The sequence below is a fragment of the Muntiacus reevesi genome, chromosome 8 (genome assembly GCF_963930625.1).
Source record: "Muntiacus reevesi chromosome 8, mMunRee1.1, whole genome shotgun sequence".
In the NCBI taxonomy this organism is placed as follows: Eukaryota; Metazoa; Chordata; class Mammalia; order Artiodactyla; family Cervidae; genus Muntiacus; species Muntiacus reevesi.
The window spans coordinates 10,464,627-10,488,118 of record NC_089256.1 but is presented as its reverse complement, the minus strand read 5'-3'; the positions used below and the strand labels follow the sequence as shown (position 1 = coordinate 10,488,118).

The following is a 23,492-nucleotide window of genomic DNA, read 5'->3' as shown; positions in this document are numbered from 1 at the left end:
GGCTTAGGACTACATGCTTTCACTGCTGAAGGCCCAGGTTCAATTCCTAGTAGGGGAACTAAGACCCCACAAGCCGAGTGGCACAGCCAAAAATATAAAATAAATACACGGGTTATCTAAAGAACAAAAAAAACTTAAGAGAATAATTATCTCCTCACAGAGAATTAGGAGAGGCACAAGACTTACACTTCACTGTATTCTTTTTAAATTTTAAATAATAGGCATGTATCTACTATCAGAAATAAATATATCCAAGAACTTCCCTGGTGGTCGAGTGACTAAGAATCCACCTGCCACAGCAGGGGACACAGGTTCCATCCCACATCCAGGAAGATTTCACATGCCCTGGGGCAACTAAAGCAATGTACCAAATGCCTGAAGCCCACCCTCTAGAGCCTGTGCTCCACAAGAGAAGCCACTACAATGAGAAACTCAAGCACTACAACCAGAGAATAAGCCCCCTTTCCACAACTAGAGAAAGCCCATTCAAAGAAACAAAGACCTAGTGCAGCCAAAAATAAATTAAATTTTTAAAGAAACAAACTCAGATACAGAGAAAAAACTACTGGTTACCAATGAGAGGGGAAGGGAAGGGGCAAAACAGGGGTAAGGCATTAAGAAGTACAAACTATCATGTAAATAATAATCTACAAGAGTATATTGCAGAATCAAATCAAAAAAATTAGAAATGAAAAAGGAGAGGTTACAACAGACAATGCAGAAATACAAAGGATTATAAGAGACTATTACAAACTATATGGCAACAAAATGGAAAACCTGGAAGAAATGGACAGATTCTTAGAAAAGTTCAATCTTCCAAGACTGAACCAGAAAGAAATAGAAATTATGAACTATACAATTACAAGCACTGACATTGATGCTGTGATCAAAAATCTCCCAAAACACAAAAGCCCAGGTCCAGATGGCTTCACAGGAGAATTCTATCAAACATTGAGAGAAGAGTTAATGCCTATCCTTCTAAAACTCTTTCAAAAAATTGCAGAGGAAGGAACACTTTCAAACTCCTTCTACAAGGCCAGTCACCCTGATACCAAAACCAGACAAAGACAACACAAAAAAAGAAAACTACAGGCCAATATCACTGAGGAACATACATGCAAAAATCCTCAATAAATTTTAGCAAACAGAATTCAGCAACACATCAAAAAACTCATACACCATGATCAAATTGGGTTTATTCCAGGAATGCAAGAATTCTTTAATATAAGCAAATTAATCAATGTGAAACACCATATTAACAAATTGAAAGATAAAAACCATATGATCATCTCAATAGATGCAGAAAAAGCCTTTGACAAAAATTAAGCATCCATTTATGATTAAAACTCTTCAAAAAATGGGCATAGAAGGAACCTATCTCAACATAGGAAAGGCCATATATGATAAGCCTACAGCAAACATTATTCTCAATGGTGGGAAACTGAAAGCATTCTCCCTAAGATCAGGAACAAGACAAGGGTGTCCATTTTCACCACCATTATTCAACATAGTTCTGGAAGTTCTAGCTACAGCAATCAGAGAAGAGAAAGAAATAGAAGGAATCCAGGTCGGAAAAGAAGAAGTAAAGTTCTCACTGTTTGCAGATGACATGATACTATACATAGAAAACCCTGAAGATAGTATCAGAAAATTACTAGAGCTAATCAGTGAATTTAGCAAAGTTGCAGGATACAAAATCAATACACAGAAATCACTTGTATTTCTATATACTAACAGTGAAAAATCAGAAAGAGCAATTAAGGAATCGATCCCATTCACCACTGCAACAAAAAGAATTAAGTATATAGGAATAAACTTACCTAAGCAGACAAAAGAACTGTACACAGAAAATTATAAGAAACTGATGAAAGAAATCAAAGATGACATAAACAGATGAAGAGATAGCCCATGTTCCTGGGTAGGAAGAATCAATATTGTGAAAATGACTATACTACCAAACACAATCTACAGATTCAATTTGATCCCTATCAAATTACCAATGGCATTTTCCACAGAACTAGAACAAAAAATTTCACAATTCATATGGGAACACAAAAGACCCTGAAAAGCCAAAGCAGTCTTGAGAAAGAAGAATAGAGCTGTGGGAATCAAGCTTCCTGACTTCATATTATACTACAAAGTTAGTCATCAAGACCGTATGGTATGGGCACAAAAACAGAAATATAGACCAAAGGAACAAGATAGAAAACCCAGAAATAAACCCATGCACCTATGGGTACCTTATTTTTGACAAAGGAGCCAAGAATATAAATGGGGCAAAGATAGCCTCTTCAATAACTGGTGCTGGGAAAACTGAACAGCTATAAGCAAAACAATGAAATTAGAACACTGCCTAACAGCACACACAAAGATAAACTCAAATTGGATTAAAGACCTAAATGTAAGACCAGAAACTATAAAACTCTTAGAGGAAAACACAGGCAGCACACTAGACGACATAAATCAAAGCAAGATTCTCTATGACCCACCTCCTAGAGTAACGTAAATTAAAAAAGTAAACAAGTGGGACCTGATTAAACTTAAAGGCTTTTGCACAGCAAAGGAAACACTAAGCAAGGTGAACAGACAACCCTTAGAATGGGAGAAAATAATAGCAAATGAAATAACTGAAAAAGGATTAATCTTCAAAATATACAAGCAGCTCATATAACTCAATACTAAGAAAACAAACAACCGAATCAAAAAATGGGGAAAAGACCTAAACAGACATCTCTTCAAAGAAGACATACAGATGGCTAACAAACACATGAAAAGATGCTCAACACTGCTTATTATTAGAGAAATGCAAGTCAAAACCACAATGAGATATCATCACACACCAGTCAGAACGGTCATCATAAAAAAGTCTACAAACAATAAATGCTGGAGAGGGTGTGGAGAAAAGGGAAGGCTCTTGCACTGTTGATGGGAATGTAAATTGATACAGCCACTACTGAAGACAGTATGAAGATTCCTTAAAAAACTAGGAATAAAACTGCCATATGACCCAGCAATCCCACTTCTAGGCATATACCCTGAGGAAACCAGGATTGAAAAAGACATATGTATCCCATTGTTCACTGCAGCACTATTTATAATAGCTAGAACATGGAAGCAACCTAGATGCCCATCAACAGATGAATGGATAAAGAAGTTGTGGTACATATACACAATGGACTATTACTCAGCCATAAAAGGGAATGCATTTGAGTCAGTTCTGATGAGGTGGATGAACCCAGAACCTATTATACAGAGTGAAGTGAATCAGAAAGAGAAAAAAATACTGTATTCTAACACATATGTACAGAATCTAGAAAAATGTTTCTGAAGAATTTATTAACAGGGCAGCAAAGGAGAAACAGACATAGAGAATAGACTTATGAACACGGGGAGAGGGGAGGAGAGGTTGAGATGCATGGAAAGAGTAACATCGAAACTTACACTACCGTATGTAAAACAGATAGCCAACGGGAATTTGCTGTATGTTTCAGGAAACTCAAATAGGGGCTCTGTATCAACCTAGAGGGATGGGGTGGGAAGGGAGACGGGAGGAAGGTTCAAAAGGGAGGGGATATAAGTATACCTATGGCTGATTCATGTTGAGGTTTGGCAGAAAACAACAGGGTTCTGTAAAGCAATTACTCTTCAATAAAAAAATAAATTAGAAAAAAGAGAGTATTGTACAACACAGGGACTATATCAATACTTTATAACTCTAAATGGAGTATAATCTTTAAAACTTATGGATCACTATATTGTACACCTAAAATACTGTACAACTACCCTTTAAGAAAAAAAAATTCATTTTTTAAAAATTAAATAAATGTTAAAAACCAGAAGGTAGTAGTCTCCTTGGAGGTTACTATTTACTTCTTAGTAACAACGGGCCTTTCTTCACTGAGTCATGAAATAGTACCAAGGATTCCTGAGCTTATTCACCCTACCTGACATTAGTTTGAGTAAACTCCGGGAGTTGATGCAGGCCTGGCACGCTGCAGTCCATGGGGTTGCAAAGAGTCGGAAACGACTGAGCAACTGGACTGGACTGAACTGAACTGAGTAGATAATGTACCAGTATACAACTAAAACATGGTTAATACTGTAGAGCATTAAGCACACATAAAGTTCTCTACAAAATTAATCTTCTGGGGAAATCCCTGGTGGCCCAGTGGTTAAGACTCTAAGCTTTCACTGCCAACGGACTGGGTTCAACCCCTTGTCAGAGAACTAAGATCTCAAAAGATGCGCTATATGGTGAAGCCAAATAAATATATAAATAAACAAAAATAATCCTCTGAACACAATCTCAATCACAGAGTTCCTATTTCCTGATTTTCAGTATTATTGTAAAGTATCCTTGGTGGAGAAGAGCTTTGCTACAGAGAGCATGGACTAATCTTTGCAGGCAACCATTAGTCTACTTAAGCAAAATAGACACCCAGGTAAAATGTCAGTGCAGGGGGATTCCTGGTGGCTCAGTGGGAAGGAATCCACCTGCCAGTGCAGGAGACATGGGTACAATCCTTGGTCTGGCAAGCTCCCACATGGTGCAGAACAACTAAGCCCATGCACCACAACTACTGCAGCCAATGCACTCAAGGGCCCGCATGACTCAACTACTGCGGCCACATGCCACAATACAGAAGCCTGCACACCAAGAGCAGGCACTTCACAACAAGAAAAGTCGCTGCAATGGGAAGCCTGCGCACCGCAATGAAGAACAGCCCCCACGCACCGCCACTAGAGAAAGTCTGCCTGGAGCAACAAAGACCCAGCACAGCCAAAAAATAAAATAGACAAAGTGTTAAGCCAGCATGTATAGGAAGTAAAAAGTAAAAGGCATACTATCTACTAATAGAAGGGTAGATAAACATGCTAACACACAAAACTAGTAATTAACTGAGCGTAAGTTAAGATCATAACTTGTACTCAGTGATTCTATTTAACCACAGGATAAAATCATGGCTCACAGCCTTGTCGTGGCAAAGGGACTTGTGTAACTCAATGAAGCTATGAGCCACGCCCAGAAGGGCCACTCAAGATGGACAGGTCATAGTGGAGAGTTGTGAGAAAATGTGGTGCACTGGAGGAGGAGATGGCAACCCACTCCAGTATTCTTGCCTGGAGAACCCCATGGACCGTATGAAAAAGCAAAAAGATAAGACACCAGAAAATGAGCCTTGGTAGATGTTCATTAAGCTGCTGGGGAAGAGCAGAGTGCAATTACCAATAGCTCTAGAAAGAATGTAGCTGCTTGGCCAAAGCAGAAATGATGCTCAGTTATGGGTGTGTCTGCGAGTGAAAGTAACGTCCAGTGCTGTAAAGAACATTATTACATAGGAATCTGGAACTTTAGGGCCATGAATCAAGGTCAATTGGATATGGTCAAGCAGGAGATGGCAAGAGTGAATACTGCTAATTTAGAAATCAGTGAACTAAAATGGACAAGAATGGGCAAATTTATTGTTAACTCAGATGACTATTGTATCTACCACCATGAGTAAGAATCCCTTAGAAGAAATGACATAGCCCTCAAGTCAACAAAAGAATCTGAAATGCAGTACTTGGGTGCAACCTCAAAAATGACAGAATAATCTCAGTTCATTTCCAAGGCAAACCATTTAACATCACAGTAATCCAAATCTATATCCAAACCACTGGTGCCAAAGAAGTTGAAACTGACCAGTTTTACATGGAGAAAGCAATGGCAACCTACTCCAGTACTCTTGCGTGGAAAATCCCATGGACAGAGGAGCCTGGTAGGCTACAGTCCATGGGGTCGTGAAGAGTAGGGCATGACTGAGTGACTTCACTTTCACTTTTCACTTTCATGCATTGGAGAAGGAAATGGCAACCCACTCCAGTGTTCCTGCCTGGAGAATCCCAGGGACAGCGGAGCCTGGTGGGCTGCCATCTATGGGGTCGCACAGAGTCGGACACAGCTGAAGCGACTTAGCAGCAGCAGCAGAAAGACCTACAAGATTCTAGAACTAACACCAAAAATAGATGTCCTTTTCATCACAGGGGATTGGAATGCACAAACAGGAAGAGAAGAAATACCCAGAATAACAGGTGAATTTGGCCTGGAGTACAAAATGAAGGAGGGCAAAGGCTACTAGAGTTTTGTTAAAACACGTTGCTCACAGCAAACATCCTTTTCCAACAACACAAGAGACAAAGACTCTACAGATGGACATCACCAGAGCCAATATTAAAATCAGATTGATTATATTCTTTGCAGCCAAAGATGGAGAAGATCTATACAGTCAGCCAGAGACTCTACACAAGCACTATTACCTGAAGCTGATCATAGCTCATATCATAAGCTTCTTACTGTAAAAGTCAGATTTCAATTGAAGCAACTAGAGAAGACCACCAGGCCACTGAGGTATGACCTAAATCAAATTCCTTATGATTAGACAAGAGGGGTGAAGAAGAGATTCAAGGGATTAGATCTTGTAGACAGAGTACTCGAAGAACTATGGATGGAGGTTCATAACACTGTACAAGAGGCAGTGACCAAAACCATCCAAAATAAAAAGAAACACAAGAAGGCACAGTGGTTGTAAGAGGAGACTTTACAAATAGCTGAGGAAAGAAGAGAAGCAAAAGGCAAAGGAGAAAGGGAAAGATACACTCAACTGGATGCAGAGTTCCAAAGAGTAACAAGGAGAAATAAGAAGCCCTTCTTAAATGAACTATGCAAAGAAATAGAGGAAAACAATAAAATGGGAAAGACTAGGGATCTCTTCAAGAAAATTGGAGATATCAAGGGAACATTTCATGCAAGCATGAATACAAAAATGGACAGAAATGGTAAGGACCTAATAGAAGCAGAAGAGATTAAGAGAAGGTGGCAAGAATATAGAGAAGAACTATACAAGAAAAGTCTTTATGATCTAAATCATCCACAATGCTGCAGTCATTCACCAAGAGCCAGACATCCTGGAGTGTGAAATCAAGTGGGCCTCAGGAAGCATTAGTATGAATAAAGTTAGTGGAGATGATGGAGTTCCAGGTGAGCTATTTCAAATCGGAAAAGATGATGCTTTAAAGTGCTGCACTCTATATGTCACCAAATTTGGAAAGCTCAGTGGTGGCCACAGGACTGGAAAAGGTCAGTTTTCATTCCAATCCCAAAGAAGGACAATGCCACAGAATGTTCCAACTACTGTACAATTTGCTAGCTCACAGGCTAGCAAAATAATGCTCAAAATCCTGCAAACTAGGCTTCAACAGTACGTGAACCAAGAACTTCTAGGTGTACAAGCTGGGTTTAGAAACGGCTGAGGAGCCAGAGATCAAATTGCCAACATTTGTTGGGTCATAGAGAAAGCAAGGGAATTCCAGAAAAAAGTCTACTTCTGCTTCATTAACTACACTAAAGGCTTTGACTGTGTGAATCACAACAAACTGGAAAATTCTTAAGAAGAGATGGGAATACCAGACCACCTTACCTGTCTTCTGAGAAACCTGTATGCAGGTCAAGAAGCAACAGTTAGAACCTTACATGGAACAATGGACTAGTTCAAAATTGGAAAAGGAGTACGTCAAGGCTTTATATTGCCACCCTGCTTATTAAACTTCTATGCAGAATACATCATGCAAAATGCCAGCCTGCATGATGGAAACATGATTGCCGGGAGAAATATCAACAACCTCAGATATGCAGATGATAGTAACTGAAGAGAACTACAGAGCAAATTGATGAGGGTTAAAGAGGAGAGTGAAAAGGCTGGCTTAAAACTCAACACTTGGGGGACCTCCCTGGTGGTCCAGTGGCTAACACTCCTTGCTCCCAAAGCAAGCAGCCCGGGTTCAATCCCTGGTGGGGGAAATAGATACCACATGCCACAACTAACAACCAGTGCAGCCAAACAAATAAGTAAAAATAAATTTTAAAAAAAGTCTAACCACTAAAAAACAAAAACCTCAACACTAAAAAACTAAGATTACAGCATCCAGTTCCATCACTTCATGGCAAACAGAAGGGGGAAAAGTGCAAACAGTCATAGATTTTATTTTCTTGGGCTCCAAAATCACTGCAGATGGTGACTGCAGCCATGAAATTAAAAGACACTTGCTCCTTGATAGGAAAGCTATGACAAACCTTTCTTGTTCAGTCACTAAATCATGTCCAACTCTTTCAGACCTCATGGACTACGGCACACCAAGCTTACTTGTCCTTAACAACCTCTCAGAGTTTGCTCAAATACATGTTCATTGAGTCGGTGATGCAATTCAACCATCTTATTCTCTGCAGACCTCTTCTCTTGCCCTCAATCTTTCCCAGCATTAGGGTCTTTTCCAAAGAGTTGGCTCTTTGCATCAGGTGGCCAAAGTACTAGAGCTTCAGCTTCAGCATCAGTACTTCCAATGAATATTCAGGGTTGATTTCCTTTAGGATTGACTGGTTTGATCTCCTTGCTGTTCAAGAGACTCTCAGAAGTCTTCTCCAGCACCAGTTTGAAAGCATCAGTTCTGAGGCCTTCTTCACGGTCCAACTCTCACATCCATACGTAACTAACTGGAAAAAAACCACAGCTTTGACTATATGGACCTTTGTCAACAAAGTGATGTCTCTGCTTTTTAATATGCTGTCTAGGTTTGTAGAGATATCACTTTGCCAACAACATAATTATTATGGAATCTATAAGATAGGATTTTCCTGTTCTAAATGTTTGCTTTCTATTTTGTTAAATAATAGTTTGGGAAATGTTAATAATGTTGAGGGCAAAATAGGTAACTAAAATAACCCTGGTGGTCACTGAGATAACTGCTAACAGAAAAAATTCACACTTCTAAGAGAGAAAAGTGACCCCACCTACCCCAATTTGAGCCCGCTAGAGTTTGTTTATGGGAAGAAGCATATTCAGTAAGATCTCAACTCTTCGGCAGTAAAGAAAATAATCACACAGATTTCCCTGGTGGCACAGTGGATGACAGTTCATCTGCTAATGAAGGGGACACGGGTTTGATCCCAGGTCCCGGAGGATTCTGCATGCCACATGGCAACTAAGTCCATGCACAGAAACTACTGAAGCCATTGAGCCCTAGAGCCTGGGCTCAGCAACAAAAAAAGGCAGCACAATGAGAAGCCTGTGTCCACAGCTACAGTAGCCCTGCTCACTACAACTAGAAAAAGACCATGCAGCAACTCAGTGTAGCCAAAAAGAAATAAAGAAATAAAAAGAAAATCACCACAAATCTCCCATGTGCAGATAGGATATGCTGTCGTAATGGCTTATAATGGCATCACAACCAGAAACTTGCCTGAAACAAGTTACCTGGGCTCCAGAGTTAGACAAAAAATCTCCACTCTGTCCTATGCATTTCCTTCTATGCGTCCAGGTACTGCTAACGGCTATATGTATTGTGAATGCTCACATTCCTTTCTCATGTGGATGTGAAGAGGAAAAAAAAGGCCAAATAGTACCAATTCTTCTCAAACCATTTTTTTTTAACGTTAAGGGATTAAAAATTGTCTACTGAAAAAAAAAAAAAATGTCTACTGGTTCATTTATTTAAAAATAAATTTATGTCTACCTTCCTCTATTCCCATTAATTTAGGATCAAGCTTAGTAATATGTTTTAATGAACCACCCAAACAAATGACCTAAAAAGACGAGGGGAAAAAAAATACTTTATATCTTCACATAAAAACTTGCTTAAGAGTAGTGAGTGAAGAACTTTCTGGGTGGCCAGTGGTTAAGGGTCCATGCTTCCAATGCAGGGGACGCAGGTTCAACCCCTGGTCTGAGGAACGAAGATCCTATATGCCACTCAGTGCAGCCAAAGGAGGGGAAAAAAAAAAAAAAAGAGTACTGAATAAAAGAAAGTTAATGGTTAAAGGACTAAAAAATTGCTTCCTGTATCCAAATACACAGGTACTGTCAAATCAAAGTGGTGATTATCATGCTAAAAAACAACACTTCAAACTTATAGTCTCTTCCAACCTTCCTCTGAAAAAAACAAAAAATAAAAAAATTATTAAGGTGATCAGTTATAAGCATAAATTCTATCCCAGTTTTCACTGCAACATTGTTTACAATAGCTAAGATATGGACACAACCTAAATGTCCATCAACAGATGAATGGATAAAGAAGAATGGTATATACAGAATGGATGACTGCTCTGCCATTAAAAACAAGAATGAAGTTTTGCCATTTGTAACAACATGGATGGATTCAGAGGTTATTGTGCTAGGTGAAACAAGTCAGACAGAGAAAGAAAAATACTGTATGATAATACTTATATGGGAATATAAAAATTAAACTAAAGAATAAAAAAAAAAAAAAAGACTGACAGATATAGAGAACAAACTAGTGGTTACCAGTAGGGAGTGAGAAATGGGGAGGAGCAAAGTGGGGTAGGGGATTAAGAGGTACAAACTACTACATATAAGATGAATAAGCTAGAAGGGTATATTGTACAAGATGGAATATTTTGTAATAACTATAAATGCCATATAATCTTTAAAAAATTTTCATCATTATGTTGTATACCTGAAACTTATATAACATTATAAATCAACTATTCCTCAATAAAAAAATAAACTTTAAAATAAACAAGAACATAAATTCCAGAGTCATACAGATTCAGATTTGAAACCTGAGTCTCCCACTTAAAATCTGTATGCCACCTGGCATGTTAATTTCCCACAGCTTCAGTTTTCTCTTCTCTTAAATAAGGATATCATTAGTACCTTCACAACAAGTTTGTTACGAAGATAAACTGAATAATACACAAAGAGCACTTAGCATAACCTGACACATAGGTGTACATTTTACAACGTTAACTATGGTTATAGTTTAATTCTACATAGTAAATCACACAGTTTCTCTAATACACTATATTGAAGCCACAATTTTGAATGGCAAACGAACATAAAAGAAAACAGGTTAAAAAAAAAGAAAAGAAAACAGGTAACAATAGACGGAATACATGGAATTACAGAAATCACTGACTAAAAAGTAACTGCCTATACCTCAATGAGAAGACAGTGAATTCTTCACAAATTAAAGATAAAATAATTGTTGCTGGTTGGTATGGTATATATAGTTCTCATAACACACACACACACACAGAGAAACATTCCTTTCCTGTAGGCAGAATGAGAATCTAAACTCAGAAGCCTCTCAGTTAGTTAGGGGATATTTTAATAACTTAATATACTTTAATAATGGAATGGTAGGTGAAGTACATCAGTTTAAGACAACTAATGATTTCCAATGAAAATGGGAAATTTCCACCGCTATCAAGAGAACAAAAATTAAAGAATTATAATGGATCACAACATTGTCCAAAACCAACAACTACCTTCTTCTGTGGATGTTTCCTTAGGCTCACAGAGCAAAAAACAAGTGCATTAAGAGAAATCCAGTTGGTTTTCCCCCAGGACATGCCTCCAGCGATTAACTACAATGAATCTCAATTGCAGGAATGTCATCCACAGAGCTAATGAATATGGAACCATAAAAAAGGCTGAGCCCGGAAGAATTGATGCTTTCAAACTGTGGTGCTGGAGAAGACTCTAGAGAATCCCCTCCACACCAAGAAGATCAAACCAGTCAATCCTGAAGGAAATCAACCCTGAATATTCATTAGAAGGACTGCCGCTAAAGCTCTAATACTTTGGCCACCTGATGCAAAGAGCTGACTCACTGGAAAAGACCCTGATACTAAGAAAGATTGAGGGCAAGAGAAGAAAGGTATGGCATCACCGACTCAAGGGACATGAGTTTGAGCAAACTCTGAGAGATAGTAAAGGACAGGGAAGCCTGATGTACTATAGTTCATGGGGTCACAAAGAGTCGGACATGACTTAGAAACTGAACAACAACTTTTGAAATATATCACAACTACAGAAATAAGTTTTAAATAAATTTTTGTTCAGATAACATAAAGGCAGAAATTTGTAATGATTTATAAAGCCAGAGGAAAACATTCATTTTAATAGCATAATATCTAAATACAAGACCCGCACTAAATCAGTACCTCAAGAATCAGTTCAGTTCAGATCAGTCGCTCAGCCATGTCTGACTCTTTGAGACTCCATGAACTGCAGCACGCCAGGCTTCCCTGTCCACCACCAACTCCTGGAGCTTACTCAAACTCACGTCCATTGAGTTGACGCCATCCAACTATCTCAACCTCTATCGTCCCCTTCTCCTCTTGCCTTCAATCTTTTCCAGCATCAGGGATAAGCACTTTTAAATAATCTTATTTCAACTATTTAATAGAAATTAACTACTGTGTAACTAGATGTAACATGTCAGAGGCAGCAGGATAGCTGCCTGGCTACAAATATGAACACTTGTATTTCGAATAGCAAATCTTCAGTTTAATTCCTATGAAAATGGTTAGCAGGTTAAGTGATTAAATAAACATTAAAGAGAACTTCAAATCAAAGTAAATTTATAATCCTGGCAATCTCCAGTACTCATTTAAATCACAAAAGCTCAATCATTTAAGCTAGTAAAGTACAAATGTCTCAAAATGGAGTTTGGCCTCTTGTTGACAATCACCTCAAATTTCTTCCAGTGGCTCAGCAGGTAAGGAATTCATGGAATTCTGGTCTTCAAGGTCTAGTAAGCACTGTGGTTAAACCATCCAGTCAACAGGGAGTCATGTGGGGCAAAGCCTATAGATTATCCAACTCCTTTGTCCCCTCCCATATCTTCTTTACTTTGTAACTACCATTACTTCTAAATGGTACAAGAAGATAAACATGAAATTGGTAAATATTATAAACTAGTTATTAGAAATGCAAGGAAAAACTATGGTCAGGAATGTGGTTAAACTGCAGTTTAAATAAAGCTTCTGGCTTATCCATGGATTTCTTTTAATCCACATAATCCTCTTCCTGAAGGCATGGATAATCAGGATCGCATTTCCACTGAAGGCAAATGAGCATTTGTCTGGTGGTCGCCCAAGTAGCCAGAGCAGCAAAAGACAAGCTACAGGTCCAGGACGCGCCAGTCCCTCCTGGGTTTGCAGCAGGGGCTTGTGAACTGCGGGCCTGGGCTTTTACAACACCACAACACAGGGGACTGCCAGATTAACATCCTTTGTCTTGGCAATACATACTCCCAATTAAAGGGGCAAGTGCTAATAACCTTAGGTGACCTACTTTAAATACTTAAGAAAATGAGGAACTATACATTCTTGATGAAGAAGTCTGGGAAAGATCCTACAGCCAGGACTTAGGGGAAGGATTTGTAAATTTTTTTGAGGAAATGAGGGAATTTCTAGATTACTGACTATTTTAGGCTAGAAACAAGAAAGCTACCTTTGCAAAACACTAAAGCTATAAAGATAGCACACTTTTCCCTCCAATCCTAGAAAAGTGGAATAGCTAAAACAACTAAATGCAGAATAAAATGGATAAGCCAGCAAAAAGTGACAATGTTAGACAGAGAGAAAAGGGAGAAAAGCTGAGACTTCATAACATAAGCCTTCGCAAAATTAATCTCTACTTTACCCTAGCCTACCCTGCAATTGCAGTAAGTGGGAATTCTGGATTTATTGAAGGGAGATGAAAAGATATGTGATGTCATCCATTATGATATTATCACAGACTCAGCCACCAAATTTGTTAGATGTTCCCTACTGTAACTTGACATTATGGGATTTGCCTCATTTGACAGGTTCCAGAAGTTTCACAATAATTTTTTAAAAATTTAAAGCCTTTTGGGAAAGGAGTACGTCAAGGCTGTATGTTGTCACTGTTTCTTTAATTTATATGCAGAGTACATCATGCTGGGCTGGATGAAGCACAAGCTGGAATCAAGATTGCCAGTATAGACAACCTTGGATAGAAGAGAAGACGAACTAAAGAGCCTCCTAATGAAGGTGAAAGACAGTGAAAAAACTGGCTTAAAACATTCAAAAAACGAAGATCATGGCATCCGGTCCCATAGCTTCATGACAAATAGATGTGAAAAAGTGGCAATAGTGACAGATTTTATTTTCTTGGGCTCCAAAATCACTGCAGAAATGAAAAGATGCTTGCTCCTTGGAAGAAAAGCTCTGACCAACCTAGACAGCATATTAAAAAGTGGATACATCACTTTACTGGCAAAGGTTCATATAGTCAAAGCTATGGTTTTTACAGCAGTCACGTAGGGATATGAGAGCTGGACCATAAAGAAGGCTGAGCACCGAAGAATTTATGCTTTCCAACTGTGGTGCTAGAGAAGACTCTTGAGACTTGAGACCCTTGGACTACAAGATCAAACCAGTCAATCCTAAAGGAAATCAGTCCTGAATATTCATTGGAAGGTGAAGCTCCAATACTTTGGCTATCTAATGCAAAGAGCCAGCTAATTGGAAAAGACCCTAATGCTGAGAAAGATTGAGGGCAGGAAGAGAAGGGGTCGACAGAGGATGAGATGGTTGGATGGCATCACCGACTCAATGGACATGAGTTTGAGCAAACTCGGGGACACAGTGAAGGACAAGGAAGCCTGGCGTGCTACAGTTCATGAGGTCGCAAAGAGTCACACATGACTTACAGCCTGAACAACAAGAGAATATTCCTCCATCTACAAGGTTTAGTACTTTTTTCTAAAAGAATACCAACAATTAGGTTGATCAATTATTCACTTACTCCAAGTTCTAACCTTTTCTATCCACGAGAAATGTTCTGTTTAGAAAAAAAGAATAGTAAGTCCAAGTGTTAAAAAGGAAAGCAGTGGGCTTCCCTGGTGGTTCAGAGGTGAAGAATCTACCTGCTGATGCCATGGTGCAGCTGAGCCCATGTGCCACAACTATTAAGCCTGTGCTCTAGAGCCTAGGAGCTGAGACCACTAAGCTGACATGCTGCAGCCACATGCCCTCAAGCCTGTGCTCCACAACAAGACAAGACACAGCAATGAGAAGCCCACGCCCCACAACTAGAAAGTAGCCCTCACTTGCAACTAGAGAAAAGCCCGTGCAGCAGTGAAGATTCAGCATGGCCAAAAAATTAATTATTTTTTTTAATGAAGGGGCGTTGACTGCAAAGGTGGTAACATGAGAGAATTCTTTGGGGTGTTGAAATTATTCTGTACACTGTTAGTTGTAGTTACAGAAATCTAGGCAGAAAAAGGTTTTTTTAAAAATGACTGAAAAAAAAAGTAAAAGAAAGTAAAAACAATCTAGGTACATGTTAAAACTCATAGGACTGCACATGAAAATGTTTTTGTAAAATTAAAGTTCAATGTCATTCTCCTTTTAAAAATGTCCTCTTACTTAAAAAAAAAATGTCCTCTTACTTAAAAAAAAAAAAAAATCTAGTAACTCAGAAAAAGAAAGGTCTAAATTAGACATTTGCAATCTGCAGTATCAGAACAACTGGTAGGTAACACACTATACACACCCAACCATACATCTAATTCCTTTCATTTTTCCTCTCGAAACTAGAAGCTTGTGACTCAGGATTATTTAACCTGGAGATAATAACATAAAGGCTACCATGATATATGAGAGAACAACTTTAAAAGGAAGTACAGGTACTTCCCTGTTGGTCCAGTGGCTAAGATTCTGTGCTCCCAACACAGGGGTCTAGGGTTCAATCCCTGGTCAGGGAATTAGATCCCACATGCCTGAACTAAGTTTGCATGCTTCAGTAAAAGGTCCCACATGTCACAATTAAGAACCAGCCAGACAAATAAAAATATAATAAAAAAAAAATTTTTTTTAAAAAGGAAGTACACCAGTTTAGAGTCACTCTAAAGGGTAAAGCTGGATGAGTGGCTGGAAAATCCAGAGAGTCAGACCTTGATTATGAGAAGTAGAAAGGCCTCTTCAAGAAAGAATTAGTATCCTCTCACAAAAGGTGTCCCAGACTACCAAAGATACATAGACATTTCTTAGAAAAATAGCCCATACAAATCAGGGAATGCAGAGAAGTCAGAGGGAAAAATAATCCAAAGTATCAAAGTTTGGAGACAAAGGTGAGAAGGTAAAAGGAGTAAGAAGGGAATTTGTCCCACCCAAGTCTGGAAATCTATAATGCTCTCCTCTATCTTCTTTTTCTTTTTCTCTTCTACTAAATATTCAATATTATTCCTCTTGTCTAGGATTTCCTTCTCCAACATAACTTTTTCCTATTATCTACTCTGACAATGGAACTCTACACTTTGATTTTTCCATACCCTTATTTCTTCACAAACCTGGTAGACAGTCTTAAGGGCTTCAGTCTCAGGCAGGGGAAAAATCCTAAATTATTAATATTTGCCTCTTTCTACAACATGACAATGCTTGCAAGTGAGCAGTTAACAGAAGACAAATGATAGAGATTTATCTCCAAGATATGCTAGGATACAACTGAATCAAATGGTTCAGAGGAAACATAAATGCATACAAGCAGGGTAGGGGGAGTCTCACATTCAAAAAATATAATGCAACTGAAACAAAAATGCCTGTTCTCTAAAAATTCCAACTGCTACCCTATACAATTTGGTATGCAACACTGGATTAAAGTACATTTTACAGAACCAGTTCCCTCCAGTCAAGACCAAAATTTAATGCTTCTAAAGAACAAAACAAGGCTGAAAAGCTTGCTTGGTTTCTTATTCACAAAAATACTAATGATCCAGTATACAATGGACAAAATCCACATTTGTTCTTGCTATCAATGGCTTAAGGTCTAAATGCTTAGTCTTTTCAGGATGTGCAGTACCTTAATGAAGACTGAGAGAGGAAGGATAACTAATAGAATAAGGATATCCAGAATAGAATTCTAGGCCCTGTGATTACTTCCTCATTTGCACAAACCTGGGACCAAAAAAAAAAAAATCATGTGTTCAAAACATGTTATATTTGGAATTATATGTATTTCATTCATACATTCATCCATTCAATAACAGTTAAATTTTCCAGATACTGTTTTGCTTACTGAGAAAACCTCAGGGAAGAAAAAGTTCCTTCCATCAGAGAGCATATAATATGTTGGAGAGAAAAGACCACAAACAAATGAGCAAGGAAATAAACAAGATTAGTTGATAACACAGGTGAAGAGTTTGGGTTTACTTTTTAGTGTAATAAGTCACTGGAGCAGGAAAGTAAGTAAAGTTCACCCTGACTGCTGTCTGCAAATGGACTATAGGAGAGCAAGGTCAGGGGCAAGGAGACCAGTTAGGAAGCCACTACCCAGGAAGAACTGGAGTGGTGGCAATAAAAACAAACACGGACTTCACTGGTGGCCCAGTGAATGACAGTCCGCCTGCCAACACGGAGGACACGTGTTAGACTTCTGGTCCGGGAGGATTCCACATGCCACGGAGCAGCTGGGTCTGAGCTACAACTACTGAGCCCGAACTCTGGAGTCTGTGTGCGGCAACTACTGAAGCCCATGTACCTAGAGCCCATGCTCCACAAGAGAAGCCACCGTAATAAGAAGGCTGAGCACCACAACAAAGACAAGCCCCCGCTCACCGCAACTAGAGCAAAGCCCAAACAAAGCAATGAAGATCCAGTGCAGCCAAAAATAAATTAATAAAATTAAATAGAGTTGGCTTCATTTTTTAAAAATAAATAAAAATAAAATAAATATATCTTGGGAAAAAAAAATATATATATATCTTGGAGGCTAAATCAACAGGGTTTGCTGAGGGACTGATTGTTCTGGGTGGTGGAGGAGCAGTAAGGCAAAGTGATGAATTAAGGATGACCACAATTCAATTAAAAAAATAAATTTTTAAAAAATTTAAGAAAAACAGGATGACCACCAGGGTGGTCCAGTGATTAAGAATCCGCCTTCCAATTCAGGAGATGCAGGTTTGATCCCTGGTCAGGGAACAAAGATTCCACATGTTTCAGGGCAACTAAATCAGCATGCCACAACTAGAGAGCTGCAACTAGAGAAGCCTTTGAGCCACAATGACGACTCAGGGCAGCCAAAATTTAAGAAAGAAAAGAAAGAATGACCACCAGATTTTTCACTTAAGTAGACGGAAGAGGAGACAGACAAGTGCTCTTATGAAATCCAGACTGCTGGAGAAGGAATAGATTGAAGAATGAAAATCAAGAGCTCCACTTTGAACATGTCAAATTTAATATAGACAAATGGAGTGTAGATATATAGGCAGGTAGAAGAAATTGAAGGTCAGGGCTGGAGATAAAAATCTGAAGAGTCCACAGCACAGTGGTAGTATTTAAACCACCAGACAGGATGAGATCACCCAGAGAGAATACAGGTGGAAAAAAAGAGAGAGATGGACTTGGATGCCCTGAGGCATTAGGATATTCAGAATTCAGTAAGAGAAGAAAAAGTCAACAGAAGAGATAAAGAGAAAGAAAACCATAAAAGTGTAGTACCCTGAAGATTTCTTTATATAATGATTCTCTAACGAACCACAACCCTCCCAACTCCTGGCCACAGAGACTCTCAAATTCTATAAACAAAACAACTGAGGCCCAAGAAAACAGGTGGCATCCCAAAGTCCCAGCTATTTGGGACCCAGAACCAGTCTTCCCTGGTGGCTCAGTTGTAAAGAATCTGCCTACCAATGTCTGCTAATGCAAGAGACGTCGGTTCAATCCCTGGGTTGGGAAGATACCCTGGAGAAAGAAATGACAACCTACTCTAGTATTTTTACCCAGAAAATCCCAGGGACAGAGGAGCCTGGCGGGCTACAGTCCAAGGGGTCATAAAGAGTCAACTTAGCAACTAAACAATAATCAGCCCTAAGAACCAAGATGTGACTTTCGACCCAGCCTTTTCTCAGTGACTAGTAGTGCTTTTACTGTTCGGTTCACCAGTGAAACAGGGAAGGTCTTAATTTAGGAAGAACAACAATTAGACTACAAGGAAGTACATAATTTAGATTACAAGGTTAATTTTAATTTTTTTCTATATATTATGTTTACAGTCACAAAGCAAGTTGGATCAAAAACCTTTCTGGATGAGTCTCTAAGAAAAGTAGGAAATACAGACAAGAAGTGCAAAATGGAAATAAAACCCAAATCAATTTTCTCCACCTCTAAAAAACTCTGTGAAGGCAGAAGACCCTCAATAGGATGGGAATCAGAGATTGTACAACAAAGTTTTCGGTTTCAGCCTTTTTGCTTTGGTGAATACAATTTCAGTTCTAAAGTTTAAGATTTTAACTTTGTTCCACACTTGCCTTCTGAAACTAAGTTAAGATCTTTATCCTGACCACCCTCTCCTATTCTACATTATCATGACTTAAGCAGTTCTGCTTTTACCATAAAAATCTTAACAGTGTAACCTAAAAATCCCCAAATGATTAATGAACTGCTGAGAATTCTGACTCGTTGGCAATGATTTTATTAGGACTCATATTTTCAAACATCCATTCAGTGCTCCAAAATAAGTACTCATCTAATTTAATTATGATGACTTCACCAGACAGTAACACTGCCCACAATGATGTTTACAAAACCACTTGTCACTCCCTTCGTGTATGTAGCAATGCAGAAAAAGGAGTCTGTTTCCATATTCTTCTGTTTATACTCTGTAACAAGTGACAGTTTAAGTGGCACTTAAGATTTTAAACAGCAAAGCACTTCAAGTTTAATGTGTCCCACCATCTTGCATCCGAAGAGAATAGTAAATTCGCTCAATTTTATTTCAGCAGCAATTCCCATTCAGTACCTGAGACAGGTATTCCAAGAAAGCCTTCGCAAAAAAAAAAAGAGACTCCACGATCTTGGCTACTATTAAGATAACAGGCTCCAATATTAAGCAACTTCAGTGGAGGTTACTGCAGCATCAAAACACTTCGAAAATAGGCGTGCACCCCAAAAGTACACCAGCAACCAGGTATCAGGAACAGTTAACAAGGTAAGATGCTTCAGCAGAGTTACTCCTGATAGCCACCCACTGATCCAGCACTTGCTGTTCGGTCACGCACATCATCCTGTGCTTGCTTCACAACAACCCAGGTGAAGTACGTGTAATTATTCCCACCAACAAATCCGGATACTCAGACCCAAGGCCCCAGGACTGGTCACCAGCGGCTCTGGGATCTGAAAACACGACCCTATCCCAACAGTCCATGATCCCCGCCCCTAAAATACACTGCGCAAAAAGGTATCTGAGAGTCGGCAGCTCGCGGGTGTCCGCAGAGACGCAGCGGGAGAGGACGCCGCCTCTCCGCAGACGCCCCTCAGCAAAGCGACTCAAATCGCCGGCAGCCTGGGGCGCCCGGCCCCGTCCCTGCCGCCCGGAGGCCGGGGAGCGCCGCTCACCTTGGAAAGCCCGGGAGGCCGCAGGCGAGCCAGGCGCCCCCACGGGCCGGCGGGCGGGTGTCCTCGGCGCCAGCAGGAAGCGTGGCGCGGGCATCCCATTCGCCGGCGCCGCAGGCTGTGGCGGGCAAGAGCGCGCCCGCCGCCCGCGCGGGAGTACCTCAGAGGCCCGCCGCGACCGCGCCGCGCCTCAGCCGTGCCGCATCCGGGTCCCGCGCCGCTGCACTCACCTGCTCAGCGCTCCGCCGCCGCCGCCGCCCGCTCTCAGCTCCCGGTGCGCGGTCAGCAGACCAGGCCGCCGCAACATTCCAGCTGCGGCGCCCCCATCCCAGTCTCTCTCAATCGCCGACCGCCTGACCGCTCGGCGCTACACCAGCCCGCCGCCCACTGCCATGGCAAGCTCCGCCGCCGCCGTACCGACCGACGGAGCACGCGCGCGCCGCCGCTGTGCCCGCGCGCGCGCGCGCTCGCCTCCCCGCCCCACCTCCCAGCTGCCCTCGCCCCGCCCCGCGCGCCGCTCCGGCCAATCCCCGATCTGCGGTCCGGGCCCTGCCGCGCCGGTCCCAGCTGGGAGGGGAGTTAGGCGGAACCCGCGCCTCTTTCTCCACCGCTGCCCGCCCTGCGGCGGTGGTGCTGTGTGGCAGTTCTTCTGTTTGCAGCTCTGGGAGGATTCGGGATCGGGAATTCCCAGCAAGCTACTTTCTGGAGAGACCCACACCTCCCTCGACCCTCGCAGCCGCCTCCGAGAGATTCCTCTGTTCCTACGTTTACTTGCCGGCTTTCTCTTCTCAATCGCTGTCCCCAGTTCTGCGACTTTGAACCGATTACTAGGTTCCTGGGTACGCACTTTGCTTTTCCTTCTCCGGCTCTGTCACTCCTGTTCTACGGGTGGGGCTGTTAGGTCGGCCTCCCAGGCGCTGACCCTTCAATCCCTGAATTGGCCATCAAAGCCAAAAAGTTCAGCCTTTCAAGCCCAAGATTCTTTTTCTGTGTGCTTATTTTTTGCGATAACAACCAGCGTTTATCTGCAGAGCCTTACAGTTTACCCAGCTCTGTTCGCATACCTTATCTCCTGTTATCTTTTGACCTCAACTGGGAAATTTCATGGTTCTCTTTCTTAGTGGCTCAGTTGAATTTCTTTTAATGAAAACCAAAATTTTAGCTTACAGTTAAGGCACTCTGTTGTAAAGTTGTGTAATAGCTCAGGTAAACAGTACAGTAGTTTGGGATGAAATCTCAAGTAAACGTAATATAAAGCAAAGGTGACATACAAGCCAGTGATAAAAGAATAGTTTATTTGATCAGTGATCCTGATTTAATTTCTTCATAAGTAGTCAAATCTAGAGCCTTGCCATATTCAAAAATTAGGTTCCAGAAGAGATAGACATAAAAATATACAGAACAAACAAAAGAAATTTTTTAAAGAATAGTAATATAACTATAGTGAGGGGAAACGTTAAGACGGGAAACCCAGACTTATTTCCGCCCCTCCAAAAAAAATACATAAATACTTTGCAAGTTTTGCATGACATCACACTAAGACAAGTTTTTTATAAAAGAAATAAATAGATGGAGTAGAACTGCACTAAACATGGCAAACACACTATATCTCTAACATAGGTGAGTCACTCTAAGTGGATAGGCTAACCCATTCCTGTGTTCTTGGGCTTATCTTGTGGCTCAACTGGTAAGGAATCCAACTGCAATGCTGGAGACCTGTTCGATCCCTTGTTTGGGAGGATCACTGGAGAAGGGAAAGGCTGAGTGACTTTGAATAAAAGAAAATTTGGCTTTTTAAAAGTCCACTTGAAGTGAAGTGAAGTGAAAGTTTCTCAGTGGTGTCTGACTCTTTGCAACCCCATGGACTATACAGCCCATGAAATTCTCTAGGCCAGAATACTGGACTGGGTAGCCTTTCTTGTCTGCAGGGGATCTTCCCAACCCAGGGATCAAACCAGGGTCTCCTGCATCTCAGGCAGATTCTTTACCAACTGAGCTATCAGGGAAGTCTTTTTATAATACAGGCAACAAGTATAAACAGGCAAGTAATGGATGAGAAGATCCAAATGATTCATTAAAAAGATGCTTATTGAAAAAAAAAAAATGCTTATTTCACTAGTATTCGTGGTAAAGCAAATTAAAACAGTAATCCATTTTTCACTCATTAGATTGGCCAACATTAACAAGACCAATCAATAATACTTGGAGAAACAAGCTCTGATGGGAGTGTAAATTGCCACAAACTTTCTAAGTGTAATCTATTGAAATTTAAATACATAATACTTATTCAAGGACCAAGAAATACATTAGCTCCACCCTATTGAAAAATTAAGGAAAATACTAGTTGCAAGGATGGATCCAAGGATGCTGTGGCAGGTTGAATGTTGACCCTCCAAAAAATGTGTCCACAGGAACCTGGAAACATAGCCTTTCTGGAGAAAGGATCTTTGCAGATGTAATTAAGGAGTGAAGGATCTTGAAATGAGATCATCCAAATTTGGAGTGGGTCCTAAATTCAATGACAGTCATCCTTTCAAGAGAAAGATTTGAGATAGAGACCCAGAGTTAAAGGGGATGTAAAGAATGAGGTAGAATTGGAGTAATGCACATAAAAGCTAAAGAATGCCAAGGATTGCAGGCATCTTCCAGAAGCTAGGAGAAGACCACAGAACAGATCCTCAGAGCTAACACCTTGATTTCAGACTTTGGAACTCCAAAAACTGGAGAGAATAAATCTCTGTTGTTTTAAGCCACCCAGTTTGTGGTAATTGTTAAAGTTGCCAAAGGAAATTAATACAGATGCTTATTGTGTTACTTGAAGTGCAAAAGAAACACAAACTAAGAACAATGTGATTGTCCACAGGTAGTGGAATACACGAACCAATTGTACTGTCTCCCTTCTATGCAATATTATCAGCATTGAAAATAAGTTACACCTATCTATATTGACCCAGAGGGATGCCCATGATATATTGCTAAAGTGGAAAATGCAAACTGAAGAGTGATAAAGAATGCTATGGTCCTATTAGTATATTGCTGACCATTTATAGATATATTCATGTGGCCATCGTAAAAGGGGTGGAAAACTTCAGACTAAGCTGATCACATTGGATAGTTCAGAGGACTGAAGAAGAAGGGTTAGGTGGGAGGGAGTTATCTTTTCTTTTAAAGGTATTTGATATCTTACTGTTAAAACCATTGTATGTTTTATCTTATTCCTTTAATAAGTAGAGCTTTAAAGGAAAAAAGCAACTTGTGTCTAGTTTTTAAGCCATGATTAAAGTTGTGAACCTAA

General features: G+C 40.2%; 1 protein-coding gene across 1 annotated transcript in view; it reads right to left on the bottom strand.

Moving 5' to 3' along the window:
• PIK3CB (phosphatidylinositol-4,5-bisphosphate 3-kinase catalytic subunit beta) overlaps nt 1–20,633 on the bottom strand; it is a 187,454-nt gene extending 166,821 nt beyond the window's left edge. Inside the window, exon 1 of the mRNA XM_065942782.1 lies at nt 20,428–20,633. The gene's annotated coding sequence lies outside the window, so the exon portion shown is untranslated. The remainder of the gene's footprint in view (nt 1–20,427) is intronic.
• Nucleotides 20,634–23,492: the final 2,859 nt, after the last annotated feature.